The sequence below is a fragment of the Temnothorax longispinosus genome, chromosome 1 (genome assembly GCF_030848805.1).
Source record: "Temnothorax longispinosus isolate EJ_2023e chromosome 1, Tlon_JGU_v1, whole genome shotgun sequence".
Lineage (NCBI taxonomy): Eukaryota > Metazoa > Arthropoda > Insecta > Hymenoptera > Formicidae > Temnothorax > Temnothorax longispinosus.
In genome coordinates, this window is record NC_092358.1 from 24,401,498 (window position 1) to 24,420,510 (window position 19,013).

General features: G+C 40.8%; 1 protein-coding gene across 1 annotated transcript in view; it reads left to right on the forward strand.

The window, feature by feature from the left end:
* LOC139820070 (uncharacterized) overlaps positions 1–19,013 on the forward strand; it is an 80,687-nt gene that overhangs the window by 7,559 nt on the left and 54,115 nt on the right. Inside the window, exon 2 of the mRNA XM_071790019.1 lies at positions 8,604–8,666. The gene's annotated coding sequence lies outside the window, so the exon portion shown is untranslated. The remainder of the gene's footprint in view (positions 1–8,603; positions 8,667–19,013) is intronic.

Sequence of the window (19,013 nt, forward strand, 5' to 3'; positions counted from 1 at the left end):
AATAATTGTTTTACGCGTCGTTAAACCAACATTCGCGCACAAGGCCAAAAGACGATTGTCGTCCGGAAGATGACTGGTATCCAAGAAACGCTCGTGGCAACCAGAAGAACGTATCCCAGATAACGACGATGAGTGGCAGTTTCACTCTAGAATCTAGATTTACTCTTCCGAACTGTACGCATTACCTCGCGAAATTTATTGCTGCGTGTGCGCCTTCAGCGGACAATATATAGCGCGCGAGTCTGTGTGCGTGGCGCGCGAATCCGCGTTAATTCCTTGTATAAATAAAGGACTTATCTGCGCAGCGCACTCGTTCCTGCTGTTATGATAACCTTATTAGTATGGAAGCCCTGCCGAAAACAGTGACAATCACGGTTGACGGAATAAATCGATGATGCCACCCGGAATAGCTGTCGCGACGTTTGACTCACGAACGGTTTTGTGTAACACATGGCCGTTACCGGAAAACGTTAATATTTTAAAATATAAATATTTCAAATGACTTGAATATTTAATATGAAATTTATTCTAAAAAGATAAATATTAACCAGTTTTATAAATAAACGATTATTTTAAGTATAAGCGTTTTTATATGAAGTAAAAGCGCTTTTCAATAAATAAATTTTAAACAGGTGTGAAAAATTTATACGAATCGCGTTCCATCCAAATCGAATTCAAAGCGAATTTTAATTATTTATGTTGAGTCTGCCGTTTGATAAACGCGCGTAACGCACTCGCGCGACATGGGCTGCCAGATGCCGTGCTCTTTTACTCTCGGTTTCATTCGGTCGTTGAAATTTCTTTCTGACAATGAGTTAACCTCGTATTTTCGTGGGTCTGCATGCAACGTTTCGCGGAATCGCCTCTTTCTTTTCCTCGCCACGGAACTTCTCTAAAAGACGTAGGAGATTTACGCTTCGCGTAAACTCTCGAAGTACCAGAGTAAAAGCCAGCATAGCCACCAGGAGGATATATGCATACGCGATGCGAAAACAAAGGTCCTTTTTTCTCTGTTTTTTTTTCTGGTTTTTTCCTGATGAGTGTTTAACCAAGTGAAATGGTTGAGCTTAGAATCAACAATAATGGTCGCGATAACTACGAGAAAGAAAAAAAATACTGAGTAATGAGACGCAAACATGTTTTGGACAATTTACACGTTACGAGCTGTTTATTTAATCTTCTCCTTTCCGACAAATTTAATTTGACAAATAAATTTTGCAGATTCTGAAAAAATATTACATCTACTGCGTTTTTTTTCTTGAGCGGAAAACAATCGTCGATTCTGTACTTTGTACGAAGTGTAGTGCTAAGTACGTAACGTTTTCTATCTGAATAAACGTTTTCATTATGCAGCATGTGCGATAAATGTAACGCATTCATTAATGTTGAAACAGATGTCTCATATACTTGATATACTTGATATAAAAACCCGTTGAATTTTCATGCACTGTCATTTCGCGAATAAACACTAAACATCTTAGCAATAATGTGATTTCAAATTCGTGAAACAGATGAGGTATGTACAAATACACATTACGTCAACCAGCATCAAGCTTAGATATATTTAACAAATATATCGTTTAATGTAAAAAAATTATTTTGCTTTTCGCGAAATAATTTATCCGATAATAGATATCCGATAGAGCCGCGTCATGTCGTATGTCATGGAATGCCATTATAATCGGGATTTTAGCCGTAAAGGAAGAGATATCATCAGGGAAGAACATTTCGGCCATTTCGCTCTTCTTCTACGAGCAGAAATGAAAATCCGTCCAACGTTAGCTGGAGTAATGTATTTATCGAGGAAAAAAGAGCGCAGACCACCATTCGAACGAATCACTCGCGTATATCTCTGGCCATTTACCCAGTAAATTATGCGCATCTCAATCAAGACCGTGACTGTTGCTTTTTTCCACTCGTCACGTACGATACGTCACCGTAACACGTGTACATCTTTACGCACGTTATCAATGCGTATATACATACGAGGGAGTTGTGCGTGCGTGCGTGTCTGTGTGCGCGTGTATATGTGCGTCGAGCGCGCATGAATAGGCAAATTGCATTACCGTAGACGTTACGAGAAACTAGTTCGAGCCGAACCAACAACGGGCAATAACAACTTTTCCGAGGCCGACGCGACGCCGCTATTTCGAGATGCATCACGGCACTGCCAAACGTATCCTCTCAAGGTCGTCCGCGAATGTCACGTCTTTTCTCCCCCGACGCGTTACGTAAGGCAGGTCTTAATCGATTCTCGTAGCCCGTTCGCGCCTCTTTTCCTCGTCGTTTCTCTCGCGAATTTACTTATCAAATTTTACAACATTCGTTTATTCGTGATATTCGATTTTTCTTTTAACGTGATATATTTGAATAATATATATATATATATATATATATATATATATATATATATATATATATATATATATATATCTGTCGGATTGTGCTGTCGCGAGGAGAAGAGATATATGTTTCTCGCGTTTCTCAGGACGAGAGGTAGCTTTAATCTTATTTTATCTTTAATCTTATCTCAGGGAGCTTAAAGAGAAATGATTAAACATTAAACAGGATACTGACAATGAAAGAGATAATGGAGCGACCTGACAATGGGAAACCCAGTAAAATCTAACGAAATCTGTTCTAATCTGGGAAGCACGGAATTAATTTTAGCTCAGCAAATAGTAATTCGCAAAATGGCTTCCCTACTACGTGGCATTGTGTGACGTAATTTTCGAACTTTTCTGTTCAAATAGATAGGCGAGATGTGTGCCTGTGCCTCTTTTACGTCGAGCGTTTAATCCACCACCCGTTAGAAAGAGGTCGGAATCTGGCACGCGCGATCGATTTTACGTTGCGTCAATTTTCATAAAGTATAAACGATAATCGGCTTTATATGGGAGAGAAAAAAGCGTGATCCATTTTAGAAGATTCGACTTTTCATATCAATTGTGAGCTCATTCGCCATCTCGATTTTTTTGATAATCGTCCCTGGTTTTATTTGTAAAATGTGGACTTTAATGTGGGCCCTTTTGCATCGTATATAAAGTATTATACAAACAATCGTTTCGATTGTAAAAGTCGCAAGTTCTTTATTTAATATTTAAGATACTTAAATATTTGTAAGGAAAGAGACTTTCTTTTCTAGACATTCCGAAGACATTTAAATATTTGTAAGGAGAGAGACATTCACTTCCAGACATTCAAAGTTTTTCCGAGCTTAAGACTTCCAAAACATTCAAGACTTTCGAAAATTTTCCATTTCGATTCAAAAACGAATTCAGACCGATTTGATCGTCCATCGCTAACAATTGACTGGTAGCTATGTGAACCGTCGACGTTAACGCGAATTTATTCCGGAATATGAGCGCGTTCCCGGCGATGCGAGATCGCCACCGGAAAAATTCGCTCCGGGAAATGCATCGCGTTTGACCGACTTTCCGCGTGCGTGCGTGCCTCCACCCGTATGTGTGTAAAATAATCTTTCGGATGGCGCCACCATCGCCGCCCTACCTACGGGCGGGTCCATACTGGGTCACGGGTCGATCTTCGCAACGTAACGTTCCAATTCGCGCTTGATATTGATCTCAGCTTTTCCGCCCACGTTACAAAAGCTCCCGGCGACCTGGCTTCCTACGTACGTCCCAGGCGCAGATAGAGAAGAGAATTACCAAACGGAGAACGAAGAAACAGTCAAAGCTCGCTGAAGTGCCTCCAAAGAAGCCGGTAGTGTCATCTCCGTGATGACCTATCGGACTGTCCTAGATTTCCTCGCGAGGTGACTATTTTTTTTTAATGACTTCCAAATGGATGTTTTTTAGATAAAATATTTTATCTAATATATGGAGTCTTCGAGGCTTTAAAATAAAAGATTCAAAATTATGAGAGCAGATAGTATTCACCAAACTGAGCGCAATTTGTTCATCTGTAGCCTATTTTGATATTAAGATTTTTGTCTTAAAATAATCTCAAGAATTTATCTGTAGGAATTTATCCTTGTAGAAATAATTTTGTTCTTGATAATATAAGTGACTTGATTCGTATATGATTTTCTTCCAAATTAATTCTTTTACTTATTCTTCATATAAAGACAATCGTCATACTCTGATTTACATTCTGAAGCAAAACGTAAAATATCTCATTAAGAATTGACTTTTCGATGATCTTTTAATATTTTTGTATGCAGAATAATGAGAGGGATCGATTCACGAAGAAAAAAATAGGTAGTTTTATTCAAATTTCTAACAAGATTAATTTTGCTAATTAGTCTACATTGACTGAACATTTCTTACTGTACATTAGTATTATTTCCATGTTCTGAACCATTTTGTTAACATTTTATGTACATAGATCGAATATCTGATTAAGATGATGTAAGAGCACTGTATATTAAATATCCAGAATGTCAAAGACTAATAAACCAAACTGATCACATCTTAAGTGGTTGGTCAAATAACTTGTCGATAAAGAATGGCCTAGAACGCTCCGTGCCATTAATATTTATCATACATTTATGTCCATTTAAATAACCGTATCGTTGCCTACATAATGTTAGATATCGGAATACTGAACCCCAATAGTTCGCGTATGAAATAATGGGGAATTTCCGTGGGACGTGCACGTGGAATCGAGTTGCCGGCAGCCACCGTTCCAGGGCTTAATTTCGCTATTCCGATCAATTTCGGTTGATGCGGGCGTGTTCGGCTCGGACGGAGAACTTAAACTCGACGGCAGTGAAACTTACTCTTCGGCACCGTGACCGTACGCGGTTCAATAACCTCGCGTGCCACGAGCCGAAATTGCGAATAAGAGAGGTATACACCAGGCAAATGGAAGATCGCGATAGCGCAGCAGGAACAGCTACGAAATATTCCGCCAGCCCCCGGCGCTTTTACGTGGAGGTTGGTACAATGCCCGCGCGCGATCGATCACCTATGTCCGCCCGTTAAAATAGACCACCACCCTCCCTCTCGACGTCACCGCCGTGTCCTTGAGAATTCAACCCTCGTACGACCTCCGTTCGTATACGTCTAAATACGACATGAGCACCCTTAACGATTCCTCATAATTCCCCCCTCTCGATCCTTCGCACGCGTGCAATATCTGGGGCACTCGGAAGTATTTAATGACAATACGTGTGTCTCTCATGGTACGTATCTAAGAAAGAATTACACGAATTTTTCCCACCAATTAACTACCGTGCACGTCGCGGAGCAACAACGCACGTAACGGGCCAGGGAACTTTAATAAGGAAAGGGAGAATTACATGTATATTTTTTCTTCCAAGCTACACCGACCCGAAGTCATTTCCAGGGAGATATTCGTAACGTTGATATGGAAGCTTCATTTCCTCTTTTTTTTTTCCGCCACCCTACAATAACCATTATGTACAATTTGTGTGTCGCAATTTTCTCGAGCAAATACCTTTCGCTGTTAGATTGCCCTCGCTCACGACAGATTTCGACGAGCTAGCGCCGCTGATTTAAATCACGACGATGTAGTCGGAGCGTCTTGATTCGGGTACGTCGATACTCCGTGTTCGAATAAATTCTCTCGCGAGATATATATACGATCCACAGCTCCAGATCCTCTCCGTGGTTTTCTCTTTTTTTTTCCTTTGCCACCGGCGAGAGAGATCCAGGAGAAAATCCCGTTTCTGGGGCGAATGTTTTCCGTACGATCAATATGTCTCCCCCTGGTTTTCCTCCCCGCCGCACCGTCGTCGTCGTCGGGGACTACCCTCGTGTTCCTTAAAGGGTCGTTCCGTCAAAAGCCTCTTGTACTTTCCCTTATTGCCGAGTCGTGAAGATCAGCCTTGATGCCTGGGTTGGCCTCTTTTACGTCTGCCCGACGTACCGTTGACCCTGGAGGGCTCGAGTGCGAGAAAGTTGATTACGCGAGATGGCTCTTGCATTTTCGTCTGCAAAAGCCTGCACGCGACCACTCCGAGCCATTATTGCGAATGTCCGTCATGTCGCGTCATGATTTGTTGCTGCACGAGAATAGAATCGTGACTTTCCTGTATTTCATACCCGTTACGCAAAGAGATACTTTCTTATAATTACCTCAGACAATATTATTGGATTACAATGGTATGCTTTAGAAGCGTAGATTATTATTATTGTGATTGTTATATTATTTACAATCACTGTGTTTTATGTATCACGTTTTTCTCTATATTTTAGATTGTTATGTTACTTAGTGTCCAGTCTAGTGATTATCCTACAAAGGAGCCTGTCGAAAACTGATTATCGATTGCCCTTGCGTCATCCGCGAAAAATAGCAAGTCGTGAAAAATAGGCAATAACGAAAAATAGGCAAGAACCGCGGGCGGAAATGATAATTCTTTTTTCGCCGGTGAAAATGCGATTTCGTGGTACAAATGAAATTATTTCCCAGGTCCAGAACGAAGCCCATTGTCCAATCGGACGATGACTGTCGACAGACGATTGTATCATACCGCAGCGACAGCAAAAAAAAGGACATTCTACTTCATTGACGGACGGACCGCCGATCACTTTCCCGCGCGCCGCGCGCCGTGTCACTCGCGCTTGAAACTTCTGGTCTAGCAAGAAATGCATCGCGACGGTTGTAACACGTTCGCTGTTATGAAAGCGATCGTTGCCACTTTGCATGAAATCCCGGAATTTCGCGCGACGAAAGTGTGACCGGCGATATTACATCAACAGCGGTAGTTCGACTTCCTGTTTATTTCGGGCGGATCGATTTCGAAATTGTCAGATATGTATCATGTCGGTCAAGCTTCTCCCCGGTGGTTGGTTACAATGGTGTTAAATTCTCTTGTAGAATATCGATTGTTTAAAAATATTGGCCGAAATTTTAGCGTCGCTTCTCCTCGGTAATTCGATAATTCGATTTTGAGAAGCATTCCAGCGGAAAGTATTTTGCGCGCATTGATAACCGATGACACGACGCATTCATATGTTCCACCGTTTAAGAATATTTATTGTTAGACGCAGTATGCTATTTCGGAATCTCGCGGCAGGCATCCGCTTTTTCCTCCCACGAATTGTATTTCGTCGCGCGGCCGCGAGTTCTCTTTTTTCCTTCTTTCGGGGATTATTTCGAAATTGGATCAGGTCAGCCGCGTCTGGGGAACGTGACTCACGGATGTATTTCGCGAAATTTCCTCGACGACTCGTTGGGCGAAGATTACGGCATTCCTCCGTGCAAACGTCACGAGAGCGCATTAAGAGCCGTTGTTTTTTAACAGCGTCGGCGGCACCGCCGCCACATCACCTGCTCTTCGTAAATGCCCAATAATACGCACAAACAAGCGATAACGGGAAGTCTATTGTTTATATTGACACGCGCCTTGCTGAATCACTATTGATGCTTTCGCGAAGGAAGTCGTAAAATCGAAAATGAGAAACGAATGTACGCGCACCATGTATGTCAGATGTCACTGAACATATTGGATTAGAAATTTATGTCAATAACTTTTTTCTATATATTATTTTTTGAATTAGAAACTTATGTCAATAAGTTTTTCCTATATTTTATCAAATGTTCCTTCACAAGTTTTTAGAAGGAAAAAGAGTGTGTATGTATATGTTTCGCAAATTTTTGGAAAAAATAAGAATGTCTATGTTGCAAAAATTAAATTATTGTGAAAGCAAAATTCTGTAGAAACTATTTGAAAAAGCCCTTCTTCTGAAGGGTATTTCAAGTATCACTTTTATGTATTAATATTGGGTTTTATTATTAGAATCCTTCAAATTTTTCAATAAATTTTGTTTTTTTGATATTGCACATTAGTTAAAATATCATATAAGAATCTTATAGAAAGAAATTAAAGAGAAATCAGCGAAAAAAGAATTCGGAAGATCGGCATGTATATTGTCCATTTTTCTCGACTACGAGAATGTTTCGTAGTCATTATATTCATACAAATGCATCACGTAAACTGCTTCGGTAACCGCAAACACGCGACTACGCACGCATGGTCGCACGAACTTCAACTTGTGAACTTTACTAATAACACTTGACGACTGCTTGGGGTTCACGGTCGCAGTAATTATAAGCCTTCCGCGCTATCCGCGTCTGCTTTTTTCTTCAATGATTAAGTAACTTTATCCCATTTTTGTTGAATAGCTTTTTTTAAGGGAACTTTACGCATTCTTCGATATTAGCTCGCTCGATCCAATTTAAACAGCTTACTGTTTTCGAAAATGAAATAGTTTGTGACTCCGCTGTGTCTGTTGCAATTTTGAACAGCGTGCAACAAATGTTATTTGTTATGTCTTGCCAAGACTTCTCTGTACTCGCGAGAATCTGGCGCACACGTTCGAAATTGGTCGGCTGCTACGAGCGAACGAGAATACCTCGCGACTTCGTCGATGATGGCGGGGAAAAAAAAGAAACACGGGGATTAAATCTCGGGGATTTATGGCGCCTTGTAAAAAATCTCTGGCGGTGCATAAAGTGTATATAGTTACGCTCTTTTATTAAGCAAAGTCGCGATTTATTTCCACCGCGGTAAAAATTGATTCGTGAGCTCATGCGTGCGATTGATAATCGATATACGAGTTTAACGTGTTAACGCCGCAAATATATAACCAGCGTTTCTTTGTGTGTGCTTGCAGCTGAAGGACGTGCTCGAAACTCAAGAATAGAACAGAGGCAGATCTCCACAGGCGAACAATAAGGTAACTTTCCTGCCGCAGATAATGGAATAGCCGCGTCGCGTCGCGTCGCGTCGCGTGTACAAAGAGCCGCGGAACTCTCTCGCGTTCGATCTCGTCGTTCTCATTGTCAGATGACGGAATGCGCGAGGCGCGCTTCCTACAAGATAACGAAATACACGGACTATCTTACGGAAAAGCCTTGCAATTAACCTTTGGCGCGCTCATGGTGCGCTCATTAGCGCACGTCATTATCGCGTCGACGCGGATTTATTCCACGTTATGTAAATCCCGGCGGAGAGATCACAATGATACACATTAACGTTTATCATTGCGATCTCTTCTCGGAAATGGCAACCGGTATCATCGATTAGAATCCACGATTAATGCGATAAACGGCACTTTTTTAGGCTCGCTGTCGGAACGAGCCGATCGCTAATGAATGACGATTTTTTTTCTTTTGTATCGCGGGAAGGAAAAAAGTATATCGGCATGTATATCGGTCCGATAAGACCGATTTGCAATTATGAAAATGAAGCGTAATTACGAAGTAAAGCGCAGTACGGCGCGCCTTTGATATCAACTTATCGATTTCTGATAAAACGTTTAACCAGCGGGACATTACCATTGATCTCGGTCTACCGCAATTCCAGTTGACCAACTTGACATTCGGTTGATAAGCGGAATTTATGAGCTTGATCATATATATGCTGCTTATCAGCGGCAAAAGTACAATATTTAAACCGCATAGGCCACCGCATATCCGCGACGTTATTTTTTGCGTATACCTTGTGGAGATTGTCGTGATGAGTATTAACAAACTGTAGGTGTAGTTAACGCATTGTCTCTCATAAAGCGCGAGATGTGAAGTGGATTTTTAATTTACTAAATTACTTCATTAATTAAATTTGTCAGAATTAGAAATTTATTAATTATATATTTATTTATAATCAAGCTCTGCAGGTTTATTTAATGGATCATATAAATACTATAACATTTTTTTAAATTTCCATTAAGAAGTTAAATTTAAAATTTTAATTTAGCTTGATAAATATATTATTAAACTAGTCAACGTTGTTATATAAATTACACAATTGTGGCGGTTTTACATCAACTGCACCCATGCATTATTCCTCATCTAAAGGCACATGTCGCGGCATTATTTCATGCCAGTACTATCGCGTTGGTACCTCGCTGATTATAATTTCTTACTTTGCACGAGGGCCACTACGAGCATCCGTTCGCCACAACAACGCTATTTATGCCACTTGCTCTCTGGAAATAGTCTCACTGGCTGACTTCCAGATGGTATTTTTCACATCCACGTTAAGCCTGTGGCGCATAAGTTAACAGAGCGGCAGACAATCGATGACCCATTTGACACACGCACAATGCGAAAAAACGTGAGCGAAGGAAAAACAACGTTGCCAATATATAATCGCGATGGCAATCGGCCGGGGTAGAATCAACTTGTATTTCAGTGCGAAATTTATTTCAATCGATACTCGTGGATTAAACTGAAAATTTGAATTCACTGAAATTAATTACGTATTATCTTATAGAATAAACTTTTTTTCTATAAAGATTGGTACCTACTTCCATGAGGCGAATGAAAGATAGAAATAAATCAAACGTACTCGAGTAATTCTTAACACATTAATAATTATAATTTTATTTCTTTCTGCACATAATCTTTCTCTATCTGAACGTAGATTGACGAATTAAGAGTAAAGTTTGTAATTGATGTTTCTCACATTAATAGATATGAATATTTCACAAGTTTAACTTATATATGGTTGTAATTTTCTCTTGACTCCTTTTTATTATTGCAAAAAATTTAATATCGTAGAAAACTATAAAAATCCCAGGCTTAGAAAAAGATCGTATATAAACAGTATTATAACGTTCGCCGTACTCAACGTTTAATATCTTACGTCTTGCTACAGCAATATACTACTTTCGCTATTTGTATGAAAAGGATCGTGGAAAATTGCTCCAAATAAAACAGCCACGATCCATTAGAAATCTCAAAATATTTACCTCATACTTGTCAAACTATTCGTCCATTGAGTGATCCATCAAACAGTAAAAAATATAAAACACAAATGCTAGAAATATATTATCCCCCTCCCCCTCAAAGAAATATATCTATTTTTTTTCTTTCTTTATATCTATCTATCTATCTTTATTTATTTTATTATCTTAACGATTGTTTCGCCCAGGGGATTCTTTCTACGCTACAAATCCGTAAAACACGCATGCGGGACCTAGTGTCTCGTCCACCCCGGCAATGACTTCGAAGGTTTGCAATTTGCAACGCACGCGATTGGAACGGAGCGCAGCGTCGAAGAGACACGCGTATACATCGTCACGTAATGCAGATATATAATAATGCCTCTAATAATACGGCGAGGTCGTTCTTCCCCAATCTCTCGTGGATCGCGGGTCTCGCGGCCGTTACGACACACATCACGTTGATTTAAATTTCAGCTGTATCGCCAAGCGGCGCGACGATAAATCACCATAGCGGTGTTTCTCGCGCCAGCGTCGCCGCGCACAAAGTGCCGTGAGAGCTGGCACGCGTTCGTCTTTATTATGAAGAAAATCTTTCGATTTTCTCTTCTCTTGAACGGACACACGCTCGCGATCTACGCCGGTTCCATGACGCAACAAAAAATGATTAGGAATTTATCATTATTCTTTATCTTGTCATTCAGTTATAGGATATTAAGAGACTGCTCGATATTCTCCGTGATATTTAAGACAATAATTAATATTTGTTCGCGACATCAGTTTTTCTCATCACCGCATGGTCCATGATTGTGAGCTATATCTCTTTCGCCGCGTTCGTTGTGTAATCGACGTGGCATAGCCAAAGACAACAGAAGCGTTACGCATTCCGTTACGGAATTGTTTTTGCGAGCTATATATCTAAAGTCCGATTTTTCACGGGGTTTTCGCTATGGATTTCGCGCACGCGTACAGATTTATACGACAAATCGCGGCTATTTGCACATACGGAATTTATCCAATTTAATACACTGTTAAATTCGTAATGCCAAATTATATTCAATTTGAGTCATTTTTAACCATTCCTATATATCTTACTCAATACGTCGTTAATTTCACTGAAACAATGTTAATTTAACTAAACCCAAAACCCATTATTATTTTAACTCCATTGAGTTAAAATAATAAATTTCGACATACATACCTACATGTTAGTTAAAAATAACAAAATGTTATCTAACTCAAGGTATTGGTTTAAATTTCATCCTTTAATATTTAACAGTGTAGAAACACGTGATTTCTGTATGTTGTTAATTTAATTTTAGTCCGATACTAATAATTATAGATTAACTGTGTGATTATAGCCAGAGAAAAGAGGTACTCTTTTCATATATAAATATATATATATATATACATATATATATATATTACATATATATTCAGCAAGTTTCGCATTGTATGCCGCGCACGCACACACGGCACGCATGCACCAGCGGAGTCTCATTCACGCTGGCATAGCCGGTCATTCGGTCGGCCGTGATATTCCTGGGATGACACACGGCGCGCACCTTCGCCTCGTCGGAGATGAGACCTCTCTATTTATAAATATGGGTCGACGTGGCACTCTACGGTGCGTTTCGTCATTATTATTACGGCTTTGAGGGAACGCGCGGAAACAGCGACAGGCAGCAGCCGGGCCGTCGCGCCACGCCCGCGCCGGATCGATCGGAGATTTTTGGATCAAACGTTTTTTCGCGTTGTTCAAAGTTCTAAAGATAGCGCGCGCGAGTGATTGCGAACGCCGTTGTCAATCTGCGCGGCGAATTAATCAGTGAGGCGAGTGGAATAGCGTTATCTATCGGTCAAAGATAGAGGAAAGAGTAAACATATGAGATATACATTCTTGTAAACATAAATAATACAAGACCCGTCTCATATGCGCATTCTCCAAACTTTCGTGTTTTTTTTTTCTTCAAAGAAAGTTCCAGTTCTATTTCAGTGTATCTCGGTTTCCTCCCATCTTATATCGCCAGGCATTGGCCCCATTTACGACATCCGATGTTATTTAAAACAATGTCTCTGCAACAACTTCTTTCTATATTTATTGTTGTCGTCGCCGTCGTCTGTATTGTATTATTGCATACATCGGTGTGTGGTCGCGGATGAACTTTCTATGAGTTTCCTCTGCCGTCGTTGCGCATCGCCATTCTGCCGGGCCATCAACTTTCGCAGAAGTGACGGCGGTCACGAAGCGTACCCTAAAGAAAAAAGAAAAATATATTCGCTCTAATTCGCTCGGCGCGGTTATATTTTACGCCGTCGGGTAGCGGCAACAAGGTTAGCGTAGTCCTCGAGGAGTTCTCGTCAGTCGCATTCGCTCGTAACTGGAAATTGCACCTCTGCTTCGCGCGTGAAGGCACGAGGGACGAGCGTTGGGCGAAAGAGTCATGAGAGAAAGAGAAAGAAAGAGCATGCTCGTAAACACGATTAAAAGGGATTGGCACGAATTTCGCCGGGCGGGTTCTCGCTGAAGCTCGGGAGATTTCTGGAGTCTCTCCTTAAGCCTATTAAAATGCCGAGTAGTAGTAGTAGCGGCGTTGTTTTGGGCACTTCTCGTTTTGGCGTTACGCGCATCATTTAATCCGACACAACAAATGTACTTGCTTCTTTTATCGCTCGCTCGTTTATCCGTGTTCATTGTGCTTTTGCAAAAAATGGAAATTTTTTTAAATTTTTTTATAAATCGATGGATGCATCAAGCACGCGCGCGTCGGCGCCGGCGTGTTACGATTATCGGAGCTCGCTTCGTTAACGTCATAATTATTAATTACATTTTTTTATTACTCAACCAAAGTGATGTATTGCGGTAAAATTGATTGAATCCCATAATCGAATAAAAGATAAAGCACTGCCTGTTGTCCGCACGTTGCGTCTCGTCGAGAATTTTATGAGAAATTTCTAACGGAATGTAGACCATGTTTTCACATAGCGAAACCATTGTCAAAAACAAATAAGCGGAATCTGGCTTTTGTTAGTGCGTTTGACGAGGAGGATGACAGAAACCATCGAGTACGAGGTACATACATTGACGCGCAATCGTCAGAGAACCCTGGTGCCTACATGAAAGCGATGTTTTCAATCTCGCAGCGAGGCGACGCGGAACGGAATGCGTATTCGTGACATTTGAAGGGGTGGTCTTAAATTAAAACGGTCAGAGGAGCTGAGTAGAGCGTTAAAGAACGCAGCGATTGCCACACCGCTGCTTTTGGCTGTAGTTCACTCTGAACGACCGCCTTCTGCTTCTTCTTTCTCTTCACCATCTTCTTCTTCTTCTTTTTCTTCTTCTTTTGCCACGACAATATGTTCGATTGACCAATCGCAAGTCTGTCTGGCTTGCCATACATTTATCGGTATTTTTAGAGCACCGATATTTTTAGAGGTGCGTCTCGATAATTGCTTTAACGCCGATTTGATGAAAAATATATTTATGCGACGTAATGACAGATTCATTTTAAATTTCTTTCCATATCAATTGATGTCAATCAAATTAATCTCACTGACAGTACATGAAGTACCTGTAACTTTAGGCTATCTGTTAGACAAAGAAACTGATTTATCGAATCTTATTTATCAACAGTAACCTAGTCACTCTGTTCATAATGTCATATAGCTCATCCAGATTAATATACATATGTCAGCAAACTCTTAAAGTCACATTTTGCAGCAAAGAAACTGCTCTTTCTGACGTAACAGTAGCGCCACGGTGTCTGCTATTTTATCTCTAATCATGTATGACCTCGTGCCCAAAGTAAGTCGATTGAAAATACATCGGGGACAATCGTTAAAAAGTATTTCGATCGCGTTGAAGGGAATATTTAGATACCATATGAATTAATTTTTTCTATATTTTTTTTATTCTGCAATATTCGCGTACAACGTGTAACGTGTATAAACCATTATAAATGATTGGAAGAAAAACATTTTTACAGTCTTTGTGATTCCAACCATAATTGTCGTGTCATAAATGTTAAGGGTGTTCGCAATAGGTAAGGGAATTAATTTCGATTTAAGAGCGTCGTTAAGGTTCCGGATTTATATGGACCGTTTACGAGCATCTCTTGGAAATTGTGTAATGGACGGCGAATAATTATGGAAAACGTCGCGTGAAAACGTGCCATCGTAAGAAAATTCGTAATAAGTGATGTCGTTACGCTGAATTAAGATACCCGCGTCCGACTGAGAGAGAGAGAGAGAGAGGCAGGCTAATCGTTACCGGACTATTCCACCACTATCTAGCCGCCACCGCTTTTATCGCTCTGCGCTTTATTGCACATCGCGGCTGGCTGCTGCCAGTAGCCAGTACTATTCCACTGGATCGAAGAGTCTTGCCTTTTGCGCGTTTTTTGCAGGTACAAAATGACACTTTGCAGCATCGCCGTGAATTAGATGACGTACGTGTTATCCTGGCGTAACGAGCCGTGACGAAACAACGAAAATCTGTCAGCGTCGACTTTATATTCGATCAAATCGAATTTGTTGAGGCATTATCAAAGAAACGGGACATCGTAAAAACATCATACGCATTCCAGATTGTCGTAATATGCTTAGAAAAATTGCGAATATATGAAATATATACGCGTATATAGATCTCTTCTGTGATTAAAATCGATGTTCGATCCTTTTTCCTCTACTCTCTCATGGATGATTATATATCCTGAATTTAATATATATACCTCGCGTGCAATATCCCCGCGTGTGTACGATGGAAAAGATGGGGCTAATAAGAAAACAATTGGCTTTATGAGAACGTGCTCGCGGTACTTACCACAATATTGTTGAAATACGTAGCTAATGACATAATTTCCTTTCGTGGGCGCTTAACAATAGACGCATCGCAACGTCACGGGCTTATTTCCTACTGTCAAAATTTATGACACGACCGGAAGGAAAAAATTCAAGGACGCCGATCCACGTCGCGCGACGGACGATATGGACGAGGAGAGGGAGACGACACGCCGCGCTATAGCGTAACATCGTAAATTATGCTGCTGTTACGTCGACGACGCTTATGCCGTTGCGTTAAATAATCGCCAGGACGACTGCAAGCGTGCACTCAAGGTCGTTCACGCGCGGCGAGAACGCAAATGTTCGATCCGTCTCGTCGTTAATAATGCAACGTATCAATTAAACTCTCTCTCTCCTTTTTTTTATCTAATTAAATATATGTCTTTCCGTGTACGCGTCTACTCGTTACGAAGGCACGAATTAATAATTACCTTATTATGCTCCATTTTTCACACTTTGCCGCGCTCTCTATCTGCGTAACAGATTTACTGTTACACTAATTTTGGTTACCGTTATGTCAATATTAATAACGCTGCTGTTAATTCAGCGGTCAATAATCATAAATGTAACGTTATAAACAATTAATTATATATAACTCATGATACATTCTGATGTAAATATAATTTATAATTTATATTACAAATTATATTCGCAACAATCTTTTACGTGCTGTATTTGCAATTAATACACGATAAACATTGATTCAAAGCTAATTGATGCAAAGCACGAGATAATTTGCACATACCTATTGAAAAGATATGCTATTTTGAGAGATCAGAATTTGTAAAAAAAAAAAACCATTTGTACTACTTCGACGAATGATCAAATTGTATAATTGCGATCGACTTGACACGTCGCGATACAACTTATATCGTCGTACGGATCGTTAGAAGCCATCACGGACACCGAGAGGTACGACAAACCGTAGTAGTTTAATCTATTTCTCGTACGAAATAAATCGAGTTTTATCGCATCGATAACAGTAAATGCCCGGCCGTGAGAGCGCCGGACTACCTTTCAATAAGAATTCGTTAGTCAGTTCTGGATTCGTTATCACTTGAAGAAGTGAAGTTGAAAATCGTATCCGCTCTCGATCGCGCGCGCGAACGAAAAGTTTCTTTTTTTACATCAAGATATTTCTTACCAGGAAAATATCGTTCTACCTCTTTTTATCTCATTTGCAAGCTATATCTTATTACGAGTTCTGCTCGAGGGTTGGGACTCTTGAAAAGTTTCGAGTCTTACATTAGATGAAGTGATCGAAAGAGTTTCGAACTCTTTTATTACGTTGGTGCAAAACGTTTGTCCGTTTTTGCATCGCAAGCTTTGTTATTAAACAAAGTTGGAAAATTCAAGTTCCTTAGAAAGGGAATACAAAAATTTCTCTTATAAAACTAATAAAACAAAATGCTGAAGCTCCTGATGGCAATTTGTCGCATCAATTTTGCTAAAGTTTTGTTCTCAACTTTATTCGACAAATATTACGAAATTTACACTATCAACACGCGCTATATTTTCAATTAATGTATATTTCTCTTACCTCATATAATTATTAAAGATCGATAGACGAATGAGCGAAGCGTTTATATCTTTGTATCGCCAGGTCAAAAGATAAATATTTAACAGAGACATCAATGAATTGCGCCGCTAATCTTATTTTCACGCGTACGTTCTAACTCTGCTTTCGCGCCTTTCTTCGACTCTACGCAATTGCCGTTATATACGAATTTCGTTAATTTCGCACTGGTTAATTGGATCCGTCACGTTTAATTGTGTCGCAAACAATCCTTCGACTAAACGATGTATTGTACACTGTGACCCACTAATCGTGGGACCTTGGACGCATTGGACTGCCGCAGGTAGCGTTGTGCGCAATATTTCAACGTTCGAAGGTCGATCGGCAACCGATCGATTTATTAGCGCGAGTCAAGTGACACATCCATAGATGCCAATGGTAACTTTCCTTTTTAGCTGTCGCGCGACACATCGCTCCTACTTCATCGTTCACACCTCGCGTTGCAGTACTTATAACAAAAATAATTCAGCGCCAAAGTAACATCTTTTATTAACTTTGTAACATTATTTAAAAAGTCACCAATTTGTTTTATTTTATTCAAAATAATTTTTGTTATATGTTAAGTTTCTTTTTGCCTCAAATAATTTCGCCGTCTTAACGTACGGAAAAAATACAAACAACCCTCGGTCGGACAGTCTAATAGGATATAATCTAACTGAATTGTATTTAGAAATCTAAATCGATACAGATGTTTTAACGAGAAGCTCTTAAAATCTGGCAGATTACGTTGGCGTCGCCGTTAATCGATCACCGAGTTAAAAGAACGTTTAATTAATACCGAGTGGCGCGTTGGTATCAACGTCGTTAAATCGCGAGAGCGATACTACGCTCCGAATTACATAAGCGACAAGCAACGGCATTCGCCATGGTCGTTTTCGCGAGGGACCTCGGTGGGAGCCCGCGCGCCGACGAGAGTCAAGAGCTCAGTTGCTCTCTGATAAGTATGCGCCAATAATCGATAATCGCATTTCAGGTTTGCTGCATGATCGCGCGCTGTTATATTCCTCTACGCTCGACATCACCACTCGATGGATCGTCCCGTGTCGGCGCGGCGCGTTTGTAAACACTTTTACTTTTTATCGCCAACGTTCCCGGACGCTTTCGGAATTGCTCGGAATGGAGGGAAAAAAACCTAATTTTACCAATGAATTCACCGCGCGATAAGAGTCATATCTCCCGTGCGTTTCTCGTATTCATCGCATGCAATCGGCGGCCAAATCGTTGTCGATAAATTAGCCACTTCCTCCGAGGCAGTTTACGTATATCAATCCACATTTTTCCGATATAAGAATCGTTCGAGGTAACTAATAACTTTTAACGTACATTGTGCCTTCGCAAAAACGATACGAACAAATTGTTCCGTCGTTATCGCTTTTGAAAAATGACGGCATCGCAGTTACTCGAGAACTCAACCAGCGACTTAGCGCTATTTTTCAACGAGGCTCCTTCCTTCCGTCAGATATGAATAAAATAAATTACAAAAATAACATCGTCGCGCGGACACGATGCTCAACAATTGCGAAATTTTGTAGTACGTCCGGCGTTGTTCCCGTTTATGAATGGCGAGAGAGAGAGATTCTATTAAAGGTTGTGCGGGGAGAAGGCGAGAGTGGCCGGTCGGCTATTGAAACTCGCCGCGTCGCGTTGCGTTGCGTTGCGTTGCAGTCTACGTGCGACGCTCGCAATTGTACCGCCGTTGCGTAATCCGCCTCGTGAACGTACGCGTACGCGTATCGCGCGGGCCGTGCGTGTGAGTGGCTGCGCAAGAAGGTCCCGAGATGACCGTGGCCGAGCCGGCATACGCCGGTAATATACTGGTGCTGACATGGCCCCCGCGTCTACGTGCACACGTGCGCCGCGTCGTGTTCCGCGCGCGCAGAGTCGGTCAATTTCGCGCCATGTGAGGCCATGCATGATGCATCGCGGCAAAAATGGAATTC